This window comes from Bos javanicus, chromosome 5, assembly GCF_032452875.1.
Source record: "Bos javanicus breed banteng chromosome 5, ARS-OSU_banteng_1.0, whole genome shotgun sequence".
Taxonomy (NCBI): Eukaryota; Metazoa; Chordata; class Mammalia; order Artiodactyla; family Bovidae; genus Bos; species Bos javanicus.
Window position 1 is genome coordinate 84,828,834 of NC_083872.1, and position 25,678 is coordinate 84,854,511.

Here is a 25,678-nt window from a genome sequence, read left to right on the forward strand (position 1 = left end):
ATGAAACTGACCTTTTCCAGTCCTGTGGCCACTGCTGAGTTTTCCAAATTCACTGGCATATTGAGTGCAGCACTTTCACAGCATCATCTTTCAGGATTTGAAAGAGCTCAACTGGAATGCCATCACCTCCACTAGCTTTGTTTGTAGTGATGCTTTCTAAGGCCCACTTGACTTAACATTCCAGGATGTCTGGCTCTAGGTCAGTGATCACACCATTGTGATTATCTTGGTTGTGAACATCTTTTTTGTACAGTTCTTCTGTGTATTCTTGCCACCTTTTCTTAATATCTTCTGCTTCTGTTAGGTCCATACCATTTCTGTCCTTTATTGAGCCCATCTTTGCATGAAATGGTTCCCTTGGTATCTCTAATTTTCTTTCTTTTTTTAAAATTTATTTTATTTTTAACTTTACATAATTGTATTAGTTTTGCCAGATCTCTAGTCTTTTCCATTCTGTTGTTTTCCTCTATTTCTTTGCATTGATCTCTGAGGAAGGCTTTCTTATCTCTCCTTGCTATTCTTTGGAACTCTGCATTCAGATGCTTATATCTTTCCTTTTCCCCTTTGCTTTTTGCTTCTCTTCTTTTCACAGCTATTTGTAAGGCCTCCCCAGACAGCCATTTTGTTTTTTGGCATTTCTTTTCCATGGGGATGGTCTTGATCCCTGTCTCCTGTACAATGTCATGAACCTCAGTCCATAGTTCATCAGGCACTCTATCAGATCTAGTCCCTTAAATCTATTTCTTACTTCCACTGTATAATCATAAGGGATTTGATTTAGGTCATACCTGAAAGGTGTAGTGGTTTTCCCTACTTTCTTCAATTTCAGTCTGAATTTGGCAATAAGGAGTTCATGATCTGAGCCACAGTCAGCTCCTGGTCTTGTTTTTGCTGACTGTATAGAGCTTCTCCATCTTTGGCTGCAAAGAATAGAATCAATCTGATTTCAGTGTTGACCATCTGGTGATGTCCATGTGTAGAGTCTTCTCTTGTGTTGTTGGAAAAGGGTGTTTGCTATGACCAGTGCGTTCTCTTGGAAAAACTCTATTAGCCTTTGCCCTGCTTGATTCCGTATTCCAAGGCCAAATTTACCTGTTACTCCAGGTGTTTCTTGATTTCCTACTTTTGCATTCCAGTCCCCTATAATGAAAAGGACATCTTTTTTGGGTGTTAGTTCTAAAAGGTCTTGTAGGTCTTCGTAGAACCTTTCAACTTCAGCTTCTTCAGCATTACTGGTTGGGCCATAGACTTGGATTACTGTGATATTGAATGGTTTGCCTTGGAAATGAACAGAGACCATTCTGTCGTTTTTGAGATTGCATCCAAGTACTGCATTTCGGACTCTTTTGTTGACCATGATGGCTACTCCATTTCTTCTGAGGGATTCCTGCCCACAGTAGTAGATAATAATGGTCATCTGAGTTAAATTCACCCATTCCAGTCCATTTTAGTTCGCTGATTCCTAGAATGTTGACATTCACTCTTGCCATCTCCTGTTTGACCACTTCCAATTTGCCTTGATTCGTGGAACTAACATTCCAGGTTCCTATGCAATATTGCTCTCTACAGCATCGAGCCTTGCTTCTATCACCAGTCACATCCACAACTGGGTATTGTTTTTGCTTTGGCTCCATCTCTTCCTTCTTTCTGGAGTTATTTCTCCACTGATCTCCAGTAGCGTATTGGGCACCTACTGACCTGGGGAGTTCCTCTCTAAGTATCTTATCATTTTGCCTTTTCATACTGTTCATGGGGTTCTCATGGTACTCAACAAAGTATTAGTCTCCAAAATTTACAAACAGTTCATTACGCGTAACAGCATCAAAACAAACAACCCAGTCAACAAATGAGCAGAAGACCTGAATGGATATTTTTCCAAAGATGTACAGATGACCAATAGGCACATGAAAACATGTACAACATCACTAATTATTAGATAAATGCAAATCAAAACTACAATGTGATATCACCTCACACCAGCCAGAATGGCTGTCATAAAAAAAAAAATCCACAAAAAATAAATGTTGGAGAGGGTGTGGAGAGAAGGGAAGCCTCCTTCATTGTTGGTGGGAATGAAAATTTGTATAGCCACTATGGAGAACAGTATGGAGTTTCCTTAAAAACATGTATAATATCATATATGAAACGAAAAAAAAAATAAACACAGAGCTACCATATGACCTTGCATTCCCACTTTTAGGCATATATCTGGAGAAAAACATGATCTGAGAGAATATATGCACCCCAGTATTCATTGCAGCACTATTTACAATAGCTAAGACATGGAAGCAACCTAAATGTCCATCAACAGAGGAATGGATAAAAAAGATGTGGTACATATATGGGATACTACTCAGCCATTAAAAAGAAGGAAATAATGCCATTTGCAGCAACATAGAATGGACCTAGATAATGTCATACTGAGTGAAGTAAGTCAGACAGAGGAAAAATATTGTATGACATCCCTTATATGTGGAATCTAAAAAGAAATGATACAAATGAACTTATTTACAAAACAGAAAGGCTCACAGACTTAGAAAATGAACTTATGGTTGCTGGGTGAAAGGATAGTTAGGGAGTTTGGGATGGTCATGTACACACACTTCTATATTTAAAATGGATAATCAACAAGGACCTATTATATAGCACATGGAACTCTGCTCAATGTTATGTGGTAGCCTGGATGGGAAGGGACTTGGGGGAGAATGGATACATGTTTATGTATGGGTGAGTCCCTTCTCTCTTCACCTGAAACTATCACAACATTGTTAATAGGTTATACCTCAATATAAAAAAAAAGTTCAAAACAAAATAAAAAATGAAAAAGAAACTGCTGAAATTTATATCAAAAGTGTTCTTCCTGTGTTTTCCTCTAAGAGATTTATAGTGTCTGGCCATACATTTAGGTCTTTCATCTACTTTGAGTTTATTTTTGTGGATGGTGTTAGATTTCATTTTTTCATTTTTTCACATGTAGCTGTCCAGTTTTCCCAGCACCACTTACTGAGAGGACTGTCTTTTCTTCATTGTATATTCTTGCATCTTCTGTTGTAGATTAATTGTCCATAAGTGTGTGGGTCTATTTCTGGGCTTTCTATCCGGTTCCATTGATCTATGTAGAGAGAACTTATTCAACATAATAAAGACTGCACCTGACAAACCCACAGCTAGCATCATTCTCAGCAGTGAAAGGCTGAAAGCATTTGCTCTAAGATCAGGAACAAGACAGGGATGTCTGCTGTTGCCACTATTATTCAACATAGTTTTGGAAGTCCCAGCCACAGCAATCAGAGAAGAAAAGAAATAATAGGAATCCAAATTGGAAAAGAAGATGTAAAACTGTCACTTCAGTTGCAGATGACGTGATACTATACATAGAAAATCCTAACGATGCTACCAGAAAACTACTAGAACTCATCAGTGTATTTGGTAAAATTTCTGGATACAAAATTAATACACAGAAATCTCTTGCATTCCTATATACTAACAATGAAAGGTCAGAAAGAGAAATTAAGGAAACAATCTCATTTACCATCACATCAAAAAGAATAAAATACCTAGAAATAAACTTGCCGTCTATGGGGTTGCACAGAGTCGGACACGACTGAAGCGACGCAGCAGCAGCAGCAGCAAGGAGGCAAAAGACCTATACTTAAGAAGCTATAAGATACTGATGAAAGAAATCAAAGTTGATGCAAATAGATGGAGAGATATACCATGTTCTTGGATTGGAAGAATCAATATTGTGAAAATGATAATATTCAAAGTAGTCTATAGATTCAGTGCAATCTCTACCAATTACCAATGCCTATTTTCACAGAACTGGAACAAAAATTTGTATGGAATTAATTTGTTTGGAGAGTCAAAAAACCCAAATAGCCAAAGCAATCCCGAAAAAGAAAAACGAAACTTGAAGAATCAGCCTCCCTGAATTCAGGCTATACTACAAAGCTACAGTAATCAAAGCAGTACGGTACTTGCTTCCATTATCTTTTAAGCAATGTCTGCAAAGGGATGATTTGTTAACAGTAAGCAAGCAATGTCTGCTAAGGGTGATTTGTTAACAGTAAGATGATAAAAATGTCAAGCCTCAAAGGAATGGAATTCTGAAGTGATAAAATTCTGCCGTCAAAGAGCAGAAAAAGCAAGACTTCTGCTTTTTGTTTTAGCTTTGGTCCATTAATGTCTCATGAATCTATAGTCACTGGGATAAGATATTCATGTTACATTTACACCATCAACTTCTGAGGTAATATGGCAGGTGCCTTTCATACACAAGCTTATAACTCCTTACAGGAGCCCCAGTATGTAGGTACCTAATATACAAAAGAGGAAACAGAAGTTGCCTTTAAATGTCCTCCCTCCTTTACATCCTTTTTTTATAATAACTTGGAAACTTAATTAAAGAAAGGATTTGCTGCTACTGCTAAGTCGCTTCAGTCGTGTCTGACTCTGTGTGACCCCATAGACGGCAGCCCACCAGGCTCTGCCGTCCCTGGGATTCTCCAGGCAAGAACACTGGAGTGGGTTGCCATTTCCTTCTCCAATGCATGAAAGTGAAAAGTGAAAGTGAAGTCACTCAGTCGTGTCCAACTCTTCGTGACCCCATGGACTGCAGCCTACCAGGCTCCTCTGTCCATGGGATTTTCCAGGCAAGAGTACTGGAGTGGGGTGCCATTGCCTTCTCCAAAAGAAAGGATTTACTGATAGGTTAAGTGAATGAGGCATGTAACTAAAAAGCACTGGAGCTAAGATTTGAACCCAGAGCTCTATGGCAGCAAAGTCTGTGCTTTTCCACCACTTCACTAGTGCTTCTCAAACTTTCTACAGCCAGACATGAATTCTACAAGCTATTCAAGTGACATCCATGATCAAATATGTTTGTGAAATACTGAATGTATTTGATTTCTTTGGAGATTCACAGTGTATACTTAGCAAATTTAGATGCTAGGGACTGCTAAATAGAAAAAAAAAAAAAAAAAAAACTATTTATGTAGCTTAACCTAGCATTTGAGTTTCTGTTCTCTTCCTGGTTCAAACACTTAAAACACTCACTTGTAGGATGGGGAAATGTGACTCTGCAATGCAGCAGTTAAAGTGATGAGTAAACCAGGACAACTGCTAGGCTTGAATAAAAGGCTTCCCTGTGGAGCTAAGGTCACTGTCTGGGTCAGAATGATCTGGTACAATCTAGAAGGCAGTGTTAATTATGGTCTTAGGAACAGAAAGTGTCACATAAGAAATGGAAAAAGTCCCTTAAAAAGGGGAAAGATTTATGTGAAAAGGATCCCATTTAGCTGGAAGTATAGCTACAGTATGCTAAGTAAGCAAGAAGAGGCTGCAATTAAAAATAGAATCCTCAGGTTGTATTTTTATATATAGTTATGTATTGTCGCCCTGCTTATTTAACTTATATGCAGAGTACATCATGAGAAACGCTGGACTGGAAGAAACACAAGCTGGAATCAAGATTGCGGGGAGAAATATCAGTCACCTCAGATATGCAGATGACACCACCCTTATGGCAGAAAGTGAAGAGGAACTCAAAAGCCTCTTGATGAAAGTGAAAGTGGAGACTGAAAAGGTTGGCTTAAAGCTCAACATTCAGAAAACAAAGATCATGGCGTCCGGTCCCACCACTTCATGGGAAATAGATGGGGAAACAGTGGAAACAGTGTCAGACTTTATTTTTCTGGGCTCCAAAATCACTGCAGATGGTGACTGCAGCCATGAAATTAAAAGACGCTTACTCCTTGGAAGGAAAGTTATGACCAACCTAGATAGCATGTTCAAAAGCAGAGACATTACTTTGCCAACAAAGGTCCGTCTAGTCAAGGCTATGGCTTTTCCTGTGGTCATGTATGGATGTGAGAGTTGGACTGTAAAAAAGGCTGAGCACCGAAGAATTGATGCTTTTGAACTGTGGTGTTGGAGAAGACTCTTGAGAGTCCCTTGGACTGCAAGGAGATCCAACCAGTCCATTCTGAAGGAGATCGGCCCTGAGATTTCTTTGGAAGGAATGATGCTAAAGCTGAAACTCCAGTACTTTGGCCACCTGATGTGAAGAGTTGATTCATTGGAAAAGACTCTGATGCTGGGAGGGATTGGGGGCAGGAGGAGAAGGGGACGACAGAGGATGAGATGGCTGGATGGCATCACTGACTCGATGGACGTGAGTCTGAGTGAACTCTGGGAGTTGGTGATGGACAGGGAGGCCTGGCGTGCTGTGATTCATGGGGTCGCAAAGAGTCGGACACAACTGAGCAACTGAACTGAACTGATAATTGGGTCCTTTCTCATTTTTCAGAATAAGACCAACAAGAGAGATTGATTCATTTTCCTAGGGTGACCAACCATCTCAGTTTGCAGGATTATCAGTCTAAAACTGGAAGAGGCTTGGGTAAACCTGGACAAGTGGTGAAGCTACATTTACTGAAAAATGATAATTTGCAAAGGTAAATACTCAGGCACCACATCCATGCAACCTGAACATATTTTAAAAGTTCATTCTCTTCATCAAGGGTTCACATGGATAATTGATGATACAGTTTTGATGTAGAGTGAAGCGTTCTCACATGTTAGATGTTAATCATACAGTTTGAGATTCATCAGGGACCCATCAGATTTTTATTCTTAGCAAGTCAGATCAGAGGGCAGTGTAATTAATCTGATACTGGCACCCTTAGTGATGTCGGCCTGACCCAGGGAGACCTGTGCCAATTCCAGGGCTGTCAGAATCCACTGGGAGGCAGAAAGCAGGGTTTCAGGGCTGCTGCAGCCTCTAGCGGGATTCCCAGGTGGTGCTAGTGGTAAAGAATCTGTCTGCCACTGCAGGAGACACGGGTTCTATTCCAGGGTTGGAAAGCTCCCCTGGAGGAGGGAATAGCAACTCACTCCAGTATCTTTGTCTGGAGAATCCCAGACAGAGGAGCCTGGTGGGCTATAGTCCATAGGGTCGCAAAGAGTCAGACATGACTGAGCAGCTAAGCAGCAGCAGGACTTACTTTTATAAAGAAGATAGCAGTCTGTTTATTTTCCAGTTAAAAGAAAATGAAAGAGTTGCTCTCTAAAATTTCAGTACTGGAGTTTACGGTCCTGCATAGCTTCTGAACCTGCATAAAAACGTCTGATTTGCAGGAGGCTGGTTGTTGAATTATGATACTGAGAACTGTGCCATCACAACTCTAAAACCTTGCAAAACAAATGCCCTTGTAAAGTCTCCATTGAAATATTAAACTTTTTCCACTAGGGCATCTTATAGAAGGTTTCAAATGACTGGAGGGGAAATAAAGAGATTAATCACTTTTAAGCACCAATTATTGTGGCTCTGGACAATCAATTTTTTAAAAGAAATAAAATTTCTAGGACTTAACACTGCTATGCTTCAGCTAATGACTGTTTATTATTTACGGGCTTAACTGGTTTATATCCTTAAACATATCCTAATTTATGTAAGGTTTATTTGTTGTTGTCGTCGTTTTTCAGTTGCTAAGTCATGTCTGACTCTTTGCAACCCCATGGACACTAGCCCGCCAGGCTCCACTGTTCATGGGATTTCCCAGGCAAGAATACTGGAGTGGGCTGCCATTTCCTTCTCCAGGGGATTTTCCTGACCCAGCGATCAAACCATCTCCTGCATTGGCAGGCGGATTCTCTACTGCTAAGGTTTATATCCTTATTTATATCTTTAAAGTCCTAACAATTATTTCTTTGACTTGAGTGTCCAGTTTCAGATTTAATACTCTACGGTCAGTTTTTCTGAAAGGAAAGATCTAGAAATAAATAAGTGGTATAATTTTTCAAAAACAACTATGTAGATTATAAGTTGATTTTCTTGAGGAGCAACTTTCCCAGATCTTCTTCTTACATCCCTAGGTAGGCTTACCTAGTTATTTAATTATCACTCTATTAAGCTCACTTCTTACTGCTCCTTTTAATATGGACAGTCTTAGGGTTTTGCGGTCTTTTTTGCTCTCCTCATGTACTTTCTCTAGACCATCTCGTCAACAGCCATGACTTTAACTGACATCTCTAAACTTTTGACACTAAATTTATAGCTCTACCCGAGACTCTCTCTAAAGCTCTTTTTACACCTTTCCCTGGAAATTTCATAGTCATCTTAAACTCAAGATCTCCAAAGCTGAGTTGGCCATCATCTTTTCTTTTATTCTCTACTTCAAGAAGTGATACCACCACCTATCAGCCAGCCAGGCCAGAAATTATGAATTATTTTGGATTTTACTCTCCCTGCAGAATGACCACAGTCCACCATGAACAAGTTCCCTCTTGCCATCGTGTGTGACTCTTCATGGCTCTGGTCATCCATCTCACACTGGAAGATGCCATTAAAGTTCTCTTGCAGCACTAATGATGAATGGAGGTCTGGAGTGAGGGGAGAGGAGATGTCCCTTCAACTCTCTGGGTCATGTGTCTTAAAAGCCAAATCACAGGTCCAACTCCCCTTTCTCCTTCATCCAGTTGTGATTCATGATGGTGAGTACAAGACAGCTACCAAACTGCACTGAGAACCATTTCTATATTCTACCTGCAGATGTGTTTCTAGAAACAGTATGGAGGAGTCTCCAAAAAATTAAAAATAAAACTTGCACATAATACAGCGATTTCACTACTAGGTATTTATCCAAAGAAAATGAAAACACTAATTAAAAAGATATTAATACATACATCTCTGTGTTCACTGCAGCATTATTGATAATAAGCAAGGTATGGAAGCAACCTAAGTATTCATCAGTGGATAAATGGATAAAGAAGATTGAGTATATATATATATAAATATTACTCAGTCATAAGAAGAATGAAATCTTGCCATTTGCAATAGCATGAGCGTACTAGAGGGTATTATGCTAAATGAAATAAGTCAGAGAAAGACAAGTACCATACGATACTTATAGGTGGAATCTAAGAAAAAAAACCAACCAGCAACCTAGAAACAGGCTCATATATACAGATAACACATTGGTGATCACCAGAGGGGTTGGGCAGAATAGGTGAGGGGAATCAAGACGTATAAACTTCTAGTTATAAAATAAGTAAGTCATAGGGATATAATATACAGCAAAGGGAATATAGTCAATACTATTGTAATAACTTTGTGTGGTGACAGATGATTATTGGGCTTAGCATTGTGATCAATTTGTAAAGTATATAAATGTTGAATCACTATGTTGTGTACTTGAAACTAATATAATGTTGTATGCCAACTATACTTCAATTAAATTTTTTTATTAAAAATAAGATAGGTTTGAGTTATCCAAAGGATGCTACTGGGCATCACTTTTTATACATCCAGAACATCTGAACCCAGTTTAGGCTCAGGCTTGAATGTCAGGCATCCACTTAGACAAATGATACGTGCAGCTTGAGGCTCTAGACAATTCCTGAATGCCTTTATTGACCAGGTCTGGGGTCATAATTTGAGGAGTTACTTGAAAACACCATTCACTTGTCACATACAGCAGTTCAAGTGGATGCTCTCATAACATTTGAAAAGTGCTTTGGCATTTACATGAAGAAATTAGAAAGAGGCTCCCTTCCTACGGTCCCTGCAAATAAGGCTCTTTGCTAAACAAACATGCTGTTTGAAGCACAGTTCTTTTAAGCCTTTGCCCCCTAGAAAGGGCTTCCCAGGTGGCTCAGCAGTAAAGAATAAACCTGCAGTACAGAAGACCTGGTTTCAATCCCTGGGTTGGGACGATCCCCTGGAGGAGGGCATGGGAACCCGCTCCAGTATTCTTGCCTGGAGAATCCCATGGACAGAGGAGACTGGTGGGCTAAAATCCACAGGGTCGCAAAGAGACATGACTGAAGCAACTGAGTATGTACGCACACACGTCAACTAGAGAAGAGGACCCTGATCATCCAGCTTGTATAATGCAATCGCTAGTCTGCAGTGATTTGTCCCTACAGCCCTGCTGAACAAGGGCTGAGTCACCCACGAGTGTAGAAATGTAAGAATGTCACTTGCACATATTTGGTGATCTTACTTGAAGTCATTACTGAGTTTCAACCAATTTTCAAGAGATTTTTTTTTTTTTCTTCAGTGACCATCCACAGTGTCATACTACTCTTGTGAAACAAAAAGTCTGAGATTTTTCTTTTCTGACATTTTTTTCTTTTTTTTTTTTTTGTGGAAGGTAAATTAAGCTTTGCAGAAATCTATGGCTCATTTTAGAAAGAGTCTGCCCTTTAGTACTAACAGGTACATATAATCTTCAGAGCCTCAGACCTTTCACAGGTATTTAGAGAAATATTGAACTTATGATATTATCTAATTAAATGAATGAAAAACTAAGAGTACAACCAACTAAAATTTGGCTTTCCTCTGATCACCCTACTGGAATCACAGTACTTTCAGAGGTCATCCCTTTTTCCCTCCCTACTCCTTGGGAGCAATGCCAACATTTTTTCTTACATTTTACTATTTCCTCTTTTTTTTTTTTTTCTTTTTTCATCCTGAGAGCGACATGGTCAAATTGATATTTTAGAAGGATCAGCCCAGTATCTGAGAGGAGAATGAATGGGAGGACAGACTGGTCGGGGGTGCAATTAGGCTGGGGGCAGATGCCATATCCAGACAAGCTGAGAGCCTGGCTGAGAGAGGACTGGAGGGTCAGGTCAGTAGTACCAGGTACAGGGAGATCCAAGACAGTTCTTCTCTGGCACAAGTGTAGCTTCTGGAGATGGATAGGGTGGAGGGTAGATGTGGGAGGGGGTTGCTGGGGTAGAAATGCCTTTGGGACATTCAGGGAACATGCTCAGAGATAATTGTCTTGGACGAACCTGTGTCTGTATATGGTATGGGTGTTATTCCCTAAAACAGGTCTGAACTTCCCCACGAGCTCCCTAAGCACTGTGCATCCAGCGTGGAGTGTGTAAGGGAAAGCCAATCAATAAACACCATTTTCCTCTCTAGTTTAAATCGTTTAACCGCTTTGAGTCAGTGCTCAGTCTTTGTTTTTAAATTTTAATTTGTGCTATGTACTTAGTCACTCAGTCATATCTGATTCTTTGTGGCCCCATGGACTGTAGCCCACCAGCCTCCTCTGTCCATGAGATTTCCCAGGCAAGAATACTGGAATGGGTTGCCACTTCCTACTGCAAGGGATCTTCCCAACCAGGGGACCAAACCTGGGTCTCTTGTGTCTCCAGTGTTCACAAGCACTTTCTTGTTCAAGAAGCAGTGTTCAAGCAGTGTTCTTGTTCTTGAAGCAGTGATCAAGCCACCTGGGAAGCTCCACAATTTAGTTTATTTCTCTCTTCCTTAGGAAGCCCGTAGCATCTGATTATATGAGACTCCATCTGATTACATGAGACTCCACCCCCATCTCTGTCTCTGTGGGTCACTTTTTGTCTCCGTGTCTTTGAGGAGCAAAGAGAAGGCCCTTGTGCCCAGAGAATAGAGAGCGGGGCTGTGGGGGCCGGCCTCTGCCAGGTGAATCTGGGATATCATAAGAGCCAGACCATGAGGATCTGGTGAGCTATATTGGGAACATTGGTCCTTATTCCAAGAGAAACCAGAAGCTCTTTATGGGTCTTAAAAGGGTGAACCAGTTCCTGATGTGACTTTTAAAGGCCAGGACAGTGCAAAGAATGGAACTGAGTGAAGCAGAAGCGGACCTGGCCGAGCAGTTAGAGGCCGAGGCCACAGGGCGAGAGGACAACAGCCTGTGCAGCTGCGGTGACAGTGAAGAGGGGTGTACTGTTAGGAGAGAAAATGGGCAGAACCTGGGGACTGTTTAGGTGGGGGTTCCTGAAGGAGAAGGCTAGCGTGATCCCGGGCTTTCTGCAAGGAGCAACAGAAGACATGGTAGTCATTGTGAGAGATGAGGAGGAAGCGCAGACTGGGAAGGGGAAGGATTCTCCTAAATGTCCACACCCATTTCTCCTGCCCCATCTGCCCGGCCAGTTCTAGCTGCCACTCCCCTTTCCAAATGGTCAGCTGCAGCCACAGAGATAACTCGGCCACTGACCACTATGCACACATATTCTCCAACCTCAGCTGCTCTGAGCTGAGGGCCAGCTGCTCTGGCTCTTCGGGAATATTGTATCAATTTCAAATTGAACCTTTTTCTGTTCCTCATATTAAGTTTTAAAAAAATTTTTACTCTCTCCGTATTTCTTTTCTTCACTTTATTGTAGTTTCAGTAATGCCATTAAAAACCCTTTAAAAATATAAATGTATTAAAGGAAAAGCATACACTGGCACAAATAGTATTCTCTTTTAACCTCCTAATTATACTATAAATAATATTATATACTATAAACATTATTATTAATACCTTTTGACCTCCTCATTCTATTCAGCTCCATGGCAACCACAAGATACATATTAGTTCCTGTTGAAAATAGGCTTTTCAAGAAACCCAAACTTGGCCTCCTGGGTCTCCTAGGTCCCAAGCTTCCTTACAATGTATCTTTCCCACCTGTCACTTGCCTTCCTATTTAAGTTCAACAGCTGTCAGTGTTTTTATTTATTTCTTAAATTTAATTTTTATTGGAGTATAGTTGCTTTGTTTGATTGTAATGTGTTAGTTTCTACAGCACAGCAAAGTGAACTAGCTCTATGTAACATATACCCCCCACCCTTTTTTTGGCTTTCCTTCCCATTAAGGTCACTATAGAGCCCTGAGTTAGGGTTTCCTGAAATATACAGCAGACACTCTTTCCATATTTCTGGTTCTTTCTTCCCTCCTCAGTTTTACCAAACTACCTTGGCTCTTAATTTACTTAAAAATATAGAAGCCAAAGGATGTGATTTTCCTCAAATTGTCTTACCCCCAGTTTAGAACTTCTCTGAACCTTCATTCATTCTCTTTTCTTTCTTGCCTCAGTGGAAACAATCTCTCTCTCCCCTTTCCAAGCTTTTTTTTCTCCCTCTGTGTCCCCATCCCACCCTATTCCATTTTTCCTGGAGCATTATCTCATAGACTACCCCCATCTCATATCTCATGTTGAAGGAAATGGTGTTTTTCATTTTTGTTTTGTTTTGAGCCCAGTATTTATACAGTCAATGTAGAAAACTTGGAAGATATAGAAAGGAACAAAGATGAGTGTAAAAACCACCCACAATCTCATACAATGGAGAAAACCATATTTGATTTCTAATTTTTTTTAAAAAAATTTCTCTTGCTACTGATTCTCTCCCCTCAGCCTGAAAATATGTTCAGTTCTTCTCTTGTTTCTCCTCTTGGTTTTCCTATTTCCGTTAGTGATGTTATCTTTTTTATCTTATTATCATTTATTTAGGCAAGGGTAGATAATAGGAAATCATCTTTGAGTCTTCAGTTTCCTCAATTCAACATGAAATTCTACTGATAATATTATATCGTTTACCTACTTGTGTTAGGTACACTGCTAAGTACATTAGCTGTGTTTTCCCGATCTTTCACCGCACCAGTTATTCCTGTTTTACATGTAAGTAAGCAGAAACTTTGAGGTTCACAGCTAAGCAATGAAGTCAGAATTTGAACTCAAGCCTGTTTATTTCCAAAGTTTCTGCCATTTCAGTTTGTCCTCTCCTATCTTTTTCTACTACTTCTACTACTGTTGCTGTGCATGAGTGCTAAGTCGCTTCATTTGTGTCCAACTCTGTGCAACTCTATGGACTGTAGCCCGCCAGGCTCCTCTGTCCGTGGGATTCTCCAGGCAAGAATACTGGAGTGGGTTGCCATGCTCTCCTCCAGAGGAGCTTCTCAACCCAGGGATCGAACTCAAGTCTCCTGTGGCTTCTTCATTGGCAGGCAGGTACTTTACCATTAGCATCACCTGGAAAGCTCTACTGTTGCTCTAGCTCACATTATCAATTCCCAAATAGCCAAATCACCTCATTAACAACACTGCCCAATCTTCCTTCACACTCATCATTGGAGATTAGTAGAGGTCTGGTACATTGAATTGCCCTGGTCCCATCAATTTCGTTGTATCTTTACCAAGAAACAGTTGTATTTTATCAGCGAGCCAATCAATGCACTTGTACTGTTCATTATGTTACAGCATTTAATTACATATTATATAAACCAATGAAACCTTGAGTGTAAAATAGAATTGTTCCTGTGAAAACTAAGTTGAGATTCTTTGGAACGACTTGGTGAGAGTGAGTGGCCTGAAAATATTATAATCCAAATCAGTATAGGAAAGGTGAACCAGACATGCTTGGGAAAAGTTTGTAAACATATCTTTAACATTCTGCACTCAGATTGCATTTTGCTGCACTTTAAGGAAACAGAAGCTTGAGTGTGGTTCTTACAAGACAAATGATACAACTCTAATTAGCAGACACTCAGAGGAAGGTCCTTGGCATTCTATTCTATTATACAATTGCTGAATGTACTCATATATGTCTTAGGTTAAACTATAATATCTAAGATAAGTGTGTATAACGTTTTAAAATCCCCGGCCTGTTAAACCAAGTAAGTCAGTGTTAGTCATTCAGTTGTGTCTGACTCTTTGCAACCCCATGGACTGTAGACTGCCAGGCTCCTCTGTCCATGGAATTCTCCAGGCAAGAATACTGGAGTGGGTAGCCATTCCCTTCTCCCCGGTATCTTCTCGACCCAGGGATGGCCTGCGTCTCTTGTGTCTCCTGCATTGACGGGTAGGTTCTTTACCAGCTGAGCCATAGAGAAGCCCTTCAAAAGGTCATATCATGTTAAAAAGAATTATTCCCTTTAGGGCTTGTCATTTTACATAGTCCTTCCATTCAGGAATGATTCCCATTCTAAATGGAAAGCATGGCACAAATAAATCTATCACAAGAAAGAAACAGACTCATAGATATAGAGAACAGACTTGTGACTGCCAAAGGGGAGGGGGGAGGGAAAGTGATGGACTGGGAAGTTGGGGTTAGCAGATGTAAGCTATTATAAATAGGATGGATAAACATCAAGGCCCTACTGTATAGCACAAGAACTATATTCAGTATCCTGTGATAAACCATGATGGAATTAAAAAGCATATATATATGTCACCCTGGGGTGGGATGACTGCAAATTTATCCTAGGATAGTTCTCATCTTATTAAAACCTTTTAAAATGTGAGCCATTCTTAGAGAAGGAAATAGCAATCCACTCCAGTATTCTTGACTCGAGAGTCCCAGGAACAGAGGAGCCTGGCAGGTTACAGTACATGGAGTCACAAAGACCTGGACATGACTGAGCAACTAACGCTAACACACCTCCCATTTTCCCCAGGGTAAAGAAGAGAGTGGCCTTACCTGTGATTGGTCAATGGCTGCAGGTGACTCTCCATGCATCAGGAATGTCATTGTTTTCCTTACTCGCTACAGCCTGAAGATTTAACAGCAAGGCTGGTGCTTATATATAGAAGGAAGCTAATTACTTCATTTCATTCTTTTGTTGGAACATTTTCCTACCCACTTACCAATAATCTTCCCTTTCCTTTCACAGCTCCTCTCCGAAGAGACTAACAATAGTGCATTCATCAGAAGAGCTCCAGTTGGAGCCCAGGAAGAGACAACAGAAGGCTGGGACCAGGCGGGCTGGCTAGAGGTCAGTGTCCACCAGCTCCTGGGTAATTGGCTCCCAGTCTCTCCAAAGGCATTTCTTAACAGAGGCAAATAGAAACTTCCATTTAATTCCATGTGGTATAAAAATGTAATTGTTTCACCCATAAAGGCAGTCATGTTTCTATAACAATGGCTTCATTCAGGGCTTTCAAGAGTCATTACTACAAGTTCTTTTAGGGACTTAAAAGCAATTATTTGCTTGATCTGAAGCAAAAAAAGAATCAGAACATAAGGCTCTCTTTTCCATTTTTATTTTCAATAAATAAAGAAAGACATCACCTGAGTGCTTTAATCATGAGCATCTTTGAGATGACAGTGGATGTGGGGCACTAAATTCATCTCTGACCTAAAGTCATAGCACTTTAATCGTTTTGATGCCCTTTCTTGGAGAAATTAACAGCTCAATAAGGACAACTCACGGAAAAGACAGGTAATAAACCAAGATGTTGGTCCTCTTATGTGCCATCTGGCAACTCTATTTATTTATTTGGCTGCATTGGGTCTTAGTTGTGGCACAGGGAATCTCAGTTGCATCATTCAGGACCTTTTGCTGTGGTGTACGGATTCTCTAGATGTGGCTTGTGGGCTCAGTTGCTCAGTGGCATATGGAATCTTAGTTCCCTGACCAGGAATTGAACCTGTGTCCCCTGCACTGGAAGGTGGGTTCTTAACCATTCGACCAAGGAAATCTCTGTCTGGCAACTCTTGATAATATAAAATGGCTGAAAATTTCCAGAAAAGCCTCATCCAATCTAAGAGGGATTCTGTTTATTGTTGTTTTTTTTTTAACATTTCAAGAATATATAATATATATATATATTAAGAGCAGACTTGCCCGATCAGCAGGGCTAAAATCAATGGGTGCTCTGGCCAGCAAGCACTATGCCCTGACTCCCTCTAATTCATATATATGGGCTAGTGGAAACTCACTTTCAGAGTAAATAATAGAAAATTAACAAATAACCTAAATATTCAATAGTAATATACTAACTGAAAAATACACATAAAATCATTAAATGAAATTATTAAAGTAATGTTGTGTGTGTGTGTGTGTGTGTGTATATGTGTGCTAAGTTGCTTCAGTCTTGTCTGACTCTTTGCCACCCTATGGACTGTAGCCATGGTATATATGTATATAACTACATGAAAAAGCAGGTTAAAAATAAGTATAATATATAGCTCCATTTTTGAGAAATATATGTAAACATACAGAAATACAAACATATGCCATATATGCGTGTGCGCGTGTATACACACACAAATGCAGTCTATATATTATCTATTCAGGAAAAAAAAATTGGAAGACTATACACTAAAATGTTGACTGTAGTTGTCTTCGTCTGATACGTTTATTTATTTACTTACTTTTGGCTGCACTGGATCTTCATTGCTGTGCACTGGCGCTCTCCAGTTGTGGTGAGCAGGCTTGTGGTGGCCTCTTTTGTTGCAGAGTGTTGGCTTTAGGGCATGCAGGCTTCAGTAGCTGAAGCTTGTGGGCTCCAGAGTGCAGGCTCAGAAGCTGTGGCACATGGGCCCAGTTGATTCATCCCATGTGGGATCTAGTTCCCTGACCGGGGATCAAACTCATGTCCCCTGCATTTGCAGGTGGATTCCTAACCACTGGACAATCAGGGAAATCCCCATCTGAAAAGTTTTTGAGTAATTTGACTCTTTTCTTCTGCTGAAGAAAGTGTACTAATTTCTTTGTGTGTGTGTGTGTGTGTGTGTAGGAGAGAAAGAGATAGATTGTTATTTTTTATGTGATTTAAAAAGAGTTAAAACCCTAAATAATGGATTGGGGCTTAAAAATAATAATAGTTACTTTAAAAGAGGTATTTGTGAACTAGAAACCTGAAATACATTGAAAACCACCTAGGCAAGTTAAAAATAAAATCTAAACATTCTGAGGACAAAATATTATTGACTCATTTGCCAGTTTTCCACCTGTAGTAACTATGGCTTTATAACACCATAGCCAAAATTAGGTGTTAAAGTGAGTCATCAGTTTAGAAAGGTAATTATAAAGTAATCCAACCTCACATGTTGATTGCATTCAACAATCCCATTCAGAAGAGCAATATTATATTCTCTTTACTCTAAGCCATTTGTTACTGAAAAAATAAATGAAAAGTGAAGAAAGCATTAGTCACTCAGTTGTGCCCGACTCTTTTCAAATGGACTTTAGCCACCAGGCTCTTCTGTCCATGGAATGCTCCAGGCAAGAATACTGGCAACTCTTGAAAATACAACATGCAGTGGGTAGAAATTCCCTTTTCCAGGGTATCTTCCTGACCCAGGGATTGAACCTAGGTCTCCTGCATTTCCAGCAGATTCTTTACCATTTGAGCTATCAAGGAAGCCCAAGCCATTCGTTACTACAACAGTCAAAAGATACAGTGTATAAAGGAGTTATACATTTTGGACTCTGCATTAGTTTATTAGGAAAATATGGGGAAAAGAGGTGGGTTTAGATATGATTTTCTTTCTCTGATTGCTCCCCTTGGAAGAATTATATTCTGGTTAATCCCCAAGGTAAGAGACTGAGGCTAATATTTATGAAGACATGTTAGAGTATCTATCAGGAATCATACTGGTACATTTAACATTCACAACAATCCTGTAAGATATAGGTGTTTGCCATTTAAGAGACCAAGGCTCAGAGAAATATCCTAACTTCATGGTCACACAGCCAGTAAGGTGGTGGTACGAAGATTCATATGTGGCCTTTCTGACCCCATAGACTCTGCTGTTTCCAATTAGGTCACAGTTCTAACATTCCATGGTGATAGATTGCATGGTTTTTCAGTATTACTCGATCTTGCCTTTCCTATAAGACTATACATCCTGTCCCATTGCTTTTGGGTCTGGCCATGTGGCCTGCTTTGACCACTGGAGTGTGAGCAGATAAGATGAACACTACATGCTTTAAGAGGCAACGTGGGTTTCTGTCTACCTTGCTTGCTCTTTTCCCTCTGTCATATGAATGTCCCAAATAGAGAAGCTTCTTCAGTGTGGGTTCCAGAATGTGAAGGCACATGGAGCAGAGCCAAGAGGGTTCTAGCAGCTGCCAACACAGAGCTACCAAAATATGAGTAAGTGTGCCCTGGTTGTTTTCTGTTGCTGCAAACAAATTAACACAAACTTAGCACCTTAAAACCACAATGTATCATCTCCCAGTTTCTACAGGTCAGATGTGTGGGCATGGTGCTCCTGCATACCCTGCTGAGTATCTCACCAGGCTGAAATCAAGACGTCAGCTGCTATTCTCATTTAGGATTTGAAGTTCTTTTCAGAGCTCACTGGTTATTGGCAGAACGTGTCTCCTTATGATCATAGGACTTAGTTTCTGTTTTCTTACTGGCTATGGGCCAGGGCTTGGCCTCAGTTCCTAAGGGCTCCTTTCAGGCCTTTTTGGTATGGCATCTTTCATCCTCAAGCCAGTAATGGCACATTGAATCTGCACCCTGGCAAGTCTCTGACCAGAAAACACTCTGCTTTTAATTGGTTCGCATAATTAAGGGGATCAAACCAATCAATCCTAAAGGAAATCAATCCTGAATATATTGGAAGGACTGATGCTAAAGCTGAAGCTCCAATACTTTGGCCACCTGATGTGAAGAGCTGTCTCATTAGAAAAGACCCTGATGCTGGGGAAGACTGAAGGAAGAAGGAGAAGGGGATGACAGAGAACAAAAGGGTTAGATGGCATCACTCACCCAATGGACATGATTTGAGCAAGCTCCGGGAGATGGTGAAGGACAGGGAAGGCTGGCACACTGCAGTCCATAGTGTCACAAAGAGTCAGACAGGACTGAGCAACTGAATAACAGCAACCACAGTTAGGTTAGGTCTGCCTTGATAATCTTATCTTCAAGTCAACTGATTCATAAAGAGGAGGTGCCGAGGAAGATAGCAGGACTTGAGCCTGTGCACTGCTGGCTCCATAAGGGGGTCCCCATGGCGCTCCTGGGGACCGTGGGCAGCGTGGGAAGGAGCTGGGCAGGAAGAGCCAGAGACAGGACAGGAGCAGGACAGGACAGGCAGGACAGGACCACAACGTGGGGGCTGGACCAAAGGGCAAGGAGCCCAGCAGGACCTGCAGAACCCCTTTGCCATGTAAGGTAACATCATCACAGGTGTAACACCATTCTTAGAATTGTGCTTACCACAAAGAGAAAACTTTGTGTTGAAAGCCACAGAAATTTTGAAAGATTGATTTTTACTGCTTCATAACTGACTAATGCAACTGGCTCCCTGAAACTGTGTGTCTGTGCATGTAGAAAAGGACACAGATCTAAGGGGCAGCTCAATGAACTTTCACAAAATGAACACACCTCTACAACCACCACCCAGATCAAACAAATATACAAAAACAAGCAAATAGACAAAACCCAGAAAATGATTAACAACACAGGAGCCTGTTTTCATTTCCTAGATGCTAAAATTACCACAATCCTATCTTCTAACACCATAGATTATTTTTGCCTGCTTTTGAAATCGTACAAATGGTCCGTGGCTTCCTCCTCTCAATACTACATCTTTGACTCATTCCCTTTGTTGTATGCAGTTCTAGTTCCCTCCCTGTATTATATTTCATTACATGGATTTCCACAGTTTGTTTTTACATTCTTCAGTTGTTGACAGGCATTTGGTTAGTCTCCAGTTTTTAGTTGTTACCAATCTTGCTACCCAAGCTGTTTACGCTGAGATTCTTTCTCTCCCTGTCCCTCTTCCTGCCCCCCTCTCCCTTTTCCTTCCCTTCCTTCCTTTTTTTCTTTCTTTCCTTGCTTTTCTCTCTATCTCTTTCTTTCTTTCAGATGTCTTTATATCTTCCTTCTCCCCAAAAAGGAGGGAATCCAATTTCTTATTGTCAATACCTTTCAAAGTTATTGGCAATTTAAGAAACCCTCTCTGAAAGATTGTTTGGAAAACCACAGTGAATGGATTCAGACCAAAAATGTAGGGAACTGCAGGAGGGGTAAGGAATGAGGTTTCACACCCTTGGTTTATCTCAGGGCAGAAACTGCTTAGGGGAGACTAAGGTCATTTCAACCATCACTCTGAGCGGAGCCATGCAGTGTAGTGGGAAACAAGGTGGACCAAGGCACCATTAAGGGCTCCAAATCGGTTCCTTTTTCTAGCTGATAACCTCAGCAAGACTACCTCTCTGAGCTTCCTTTCCTCCATCTGTCATGGAGGCAGTGATAACCTTCCATTCAGATGTTTCCATTCCTTTCCATACTTAGACCCCTTATTCAGAAAACAACACATTTTGCCCCAGCCCCATTGCACCATCTGTTTTCTGATCTTCTCTGCCTTGCTTGTGTCCCAGAAAACCGGCCTCTGTAGACTGTATCACCTGGTTCTGTTACTGTTTTGCTCTGAACTGGGTTCAGCCAGTGGAAAGCACTGGCAAGGCATTGGAGGGAAAGAAGAGAAAGAGGTTGGGCGATTCTCTTGCGCACACACTGCTCCCTCCCTGCCCCACTGTTGTTCTGGAGCGGCTGCGTCCCCTCAGGCCACAACACCTTTGTTCCTCTTCTACTTTTTTTTTTCTTAATTATAAAATTGTTTTAAGATTTGCCATGTATTTTATTTTTTGATTACTTTTTATTGGACTATAGTTGATTTTGTGCAAACTCCAGGAGATGGTGAAGGACAGGGAAGCCTGGCGTGCTGCAGTCCATGGGGACACAAAGAGTCAGACACAACTGAGTGACTGAACAACAATAATTGATTTACAATGTGGTGTTAGTTTTTGCTGTGCAACAGAGTGAATCAGTCTTACATATACATATATCCACTCCTTTTAGATTCTTTTCCCGTATAAGTCATTACAGAGTATTGAGTAGAGGTCGCTGTGCTATACAGTAGGTCCTTATTTTATATATAGTAGTCTGTATGTGTCAATCCCAATCTCCCAAGTCATTCAGTATTCCCCCCCCTTACTCCCTGCTAACCATAAAGTTGTTTTCCATGTCTGTGACTATTTCTGTTTAGTAAATAACATTCTTTTGTACCACTTTTTTTTAGATTCCACATATAAGTGATACTGTATATTTATCTTTCTCTGTCTGACTTACTTCCCTAACAATCTCTAGGTCCATCCATATTGCTGCAAATGGAATTATTGCATTCTTTTTTTATGTCCGAGTAATATCCTGCAGGCTGTGATTCATGGGGTTGCAAAGAGTTGGACATGACTGAGTGACTGAACTGAACTGAACTGAACTGAATATTCCATTGTATGCTGTTGCTTCAGTCATGTCCGTCTCTGTGTGACTGCCAGAATCGCCTGTCTGTGGGATTCTCCAGGCAAGAATACTGGAGTGGGTTGCCATTGCCCCCCTCCAGGGGATCTTCTGGACCCAAGGATCGAACCCGCATCTCTTATGTCTCCTGCATTGTCATGTGGGTTCTTTACCACTAGCTGCTGCTGCTGTTGCTAAGTCGCTTCAGTCATGTCTGACTCTTCTCGACCCCATGGACTGCAGCCTACCAGGCTCCTCCATCCATGGGATTTTTCCAGGCAAGAGTACTGGAGTGGGGTGCAATTGCTTTCTCTATTACCACTAGCACCACCTGGGAAATCCAGTTCACTTCAGTTGCTCAGTTGTGTCCAGCTCTTTACGACACCATGGACTGCAGCACACCAGGCTTCTCTGTCCGTCAACAACTCCCAGAGCTTACTCAAACTCAAGTCCATCGAGCTGGTGATCCATCCAACCATCTCATCCTCTATCATCCCCTTCTCCTCCCGCCTTCAATCTTTCCCAGCATCAGGGTCTTTTCAAATGGGTCAGTTCTTTACATCAGGTGGCCAAAAGATTGGAGCTTCAGCTTCAGCATCAGTCCTTCCAATGAATATTCAGGATTGATTTCCTTTAGGATGGACTGGTTGGATCTCCTTGCAATCCAAGGGACTCTCAAGAGTCTTTTCTCCAACACCACAGTTCAAAAACACCAATCCTTCAGTGCTCAGCTTTCTTTATAGTCCAATTCTCACATCTGTATGTGACTACTAGAAAAACCATAGCTTTGACTAGATGGACCTTTGTTAATATTCATTATATGGATATATGTAATTTGGGTTTCCCTGGTGGCTCAGACAGTGAAGTATCAGCCTGCAATGTGGGAGACTGGGGTTCAATCCCTAGGTCGGGAAGATCCCCTGGAGAAGGGAATGGCAACCCACTCCAGTATTCTTGCCTGAAGATTTCCATGGACAGAGGAACCTGATTGGTTACAGTCCATGGAGTCATGAAAAATCAGACATGACTGAGCAACTAATACACACACTTATCATATATAATATATATATATATCTTCTTTATATAAAGATATGCCATATCTTCTTATCCTTCTGTTGACGGATATTTGGGTTGCTTCCATGGCCTGGTTATTATAAACAGTGCTGCAGTGAACACTGGGGTGCATGTATCTTTTTAATTATGATTTTCTCCAGATATATGCCCAGGAGTGGAATTGCTCCTTCTTCTACTTTAAAGATGATTGTGATTTCTCATTCATTGGTGTTCCACCATCCTTTGCTTCTTAACCCAGTCGTTATCTCTGTAAACAGTCCCTTTATTATACTGTTAGGCTTAAGCCCTTTGAAGTGGATACTTGCAGTGTTCCTGATACTGGAGAAGGGAGCCCTATCATATTGTCAAACATGATGGGGAACTAGAAATAGTATCAAAAGCTGGAAGCCAAAGAAAACCAGGGATCTAAAGAACCAGAGAGGTGAGATAGAGGAATGATGAATCATAGAGTCATATGAGCAGTTTCTGCAGTGTCTCTTAAGTTCTTTACCTGCATGGCATTTAACTTCTGTGAGTTAATACAACTACTTAATCTAGAGGTGAGGAAACTAGGCCTTAGAGTGGTTAAGTAATTTCTTGACATCATTCTTTCATAACTGACAGAGCTAAGATTTGAATCCATGACATTTTACCTCCCAAACCTCTGCTCTTAAACAAAACAGAAATTTACTCTCTATTGCAGAAACAGGAGCTGTGGTTGACTGCTAGCTTTACATACTTTCGAGACTTAGTATGCAGCATAACTGTGTCTTAAAGACACAGAAATGGGACAGATAATTTGAAGATACTTAGCAAGTTTATACAGGTGTTAATGAGTACAGAGTTGGAAGGTCACGATGCGAGCAGCTGGCATCTCTTCTCCGTCACTTCCTGGTTCCCAAGCTTTGACAACTCCTTATTGACCCCAAAACGAAATCCAGCCTCCTTTGCTTGCGCTTTAGAGTTCTCTGCAATCAGATTGCATCTCTCTTTGGGGATGACCTCCTGCCCACCACATACTCAACTTGCTGTGATCAAACTGACTTACTGTTTGTGGTTCATGTGTTTCTTCATCAGGTTGCCTTTTCTCTATTTCTCTTATTTGAAATTCTTTTCAGCCTTTTTGTCCCACTTAAAAACTACTTCCTCTAGACAGATATTTTCTTATCACCTCCCTCCTCTGAACACTGACAGCTTTGTTTACGCTACTTTCTTTGCACATATATGCTACTTGGACTTCTAGTTGTCTACATTCATCTCTCTTAGACATTAGGAGCTTGGAGGGTGAGGAACGCTAGGATGAGGAAAACAGAACCCCTACCCACAAAGTGGTAAGAACACAAAGAACTATAAATACCAATGCCTCTGTGTATTTGGGGATTTTACTTTAGGCCACTGATAAGGATATGTAAGAGTTAATGTTCATATATAGTTGAGGGAATCAGGGAAGGTTTCTTGGATAAAAAGACATTTGGTATGTACTGGGAACTCTGGTTGGGCTATGTGCCATCATAAATTGGGGAGAACCTCCTGGGAGACACAAAGTGTTGCTTTCATTGTTTATCCCAGTATCTCTGATGATTAATGAACCTAGTAACAGTGTCTATCATGTACTGAGTGCTTAATAGATGCCAGACCTTGTGTTACATGCTCTTTGTACATTATTTCATCTAATTCCTATGAGAGCATCCCCATTTTACAGATGTGAAAAACCAAGGCTGAAAGAGATTTGGTAATTTGTCCAAAGTGGCCCAGTTAGTAAGAGGCAGAACTAAATCTTATACCTGTATCTAACTGATTAGAAAAGTCCAAAAGATGAAATATGAGGCCACATTGCCTTTCTTGTTACAACTTGATATGATATATAATCCTTATTTATGCATCTACCACCACCATCGCAGAGAAAATTCAAATCCTCAAAGAACCACATGAAGCCAACATAATCCTCACATAGAACCACATGAAGCCAACATAATCCTCACATAATATTTATAAACTGACAGATTTTAAGCAATCTAATTATTTACAATGTGTCTCTGAGGTTCTGGGTTTTTTTTTTTTTGAGAGTTCTACATTTTAAAAAATAATATTTCAAAACAATGTTCCATTTATCTTTTTTAGATTGATGCATTAAAATTACACCTCTTTAATCTGAGGTACCTAATTAATTCCAAACATCTTTGGTTTTCTCTTGAAGTATTTTCTAAAAATAAAATATGGTCCCACAGTAATTATGTTAGTCACCATTCAAATCATGGTCTCTATTTAAATTCAAAACTGTGTCTAGTAAGTTTAAAAAAAACTTGGTCTTTGATATTTTTATCAGGATGAAAAATGTCACAGTGCCTTCCAAATCTACGAATGAAATTAAATTTGGAGTTAGGAAACTGCCATGCATTATAGGATATGGGTTAAGTTATCAAAATCAGTGAGAGTGCACTTTCCAGATGCTCAAGCAATGAGCATTAACACTGGAGTTTCCTGGGTGCAAGTTATAAACTAGTAGTACAAGCTGAGAAAGAAATCTCAGTATTTTTTTCTTAATTCATAAAACCCTTTTTCCCTGCTGTTATGAAATGTTTCTGTGCTGTGTGGGAACAGTAATGAATTTTCATATTAACAAAATAGGATTGCACATCAAGATGTTGACAAGTATGTGACTCAAAGTCTTCAACCCCAGGATGAATTAAAGGGCAGCCTCCATATTGCACTCTGTTAGAAATGGAGCACCGAGGTCAGTGAGCTTAAGGACAGATTGCTAGCAAAATCTGCTAAAGAAGGGAGAGAGAAGGAGCCTTCCAGGGGTACATTATTTTCTAACAATAGGCAG

General features: G+C 40.5%; 1 protein-coding gene across 6 annotated transcripts in view; it reads left to right on the forward strand.

Annotated features, from left to right (window-relative positions):
* Nucleotides 1–25,678, forward strand: part of LMNTD1 (lamin tail domain containing 1) — a 491,035-nt gene that overhangs the window by 300,644 nt on the left and 164,713 nt on the right. For all 6 annotated transcript variants that reach the window (XM_061417580.1, XM_061417579.1, XM_061417584.1 and 3 more), the window contains one exon: nucleotides 15,426–15,527. The gene's annotated coding sequence lies outside the window, so the exon portion shown is untranslated. The remainder of the gene's footprint in view (nucleotides 1–15,425; nucleotides 15,528–25,678) is intronic.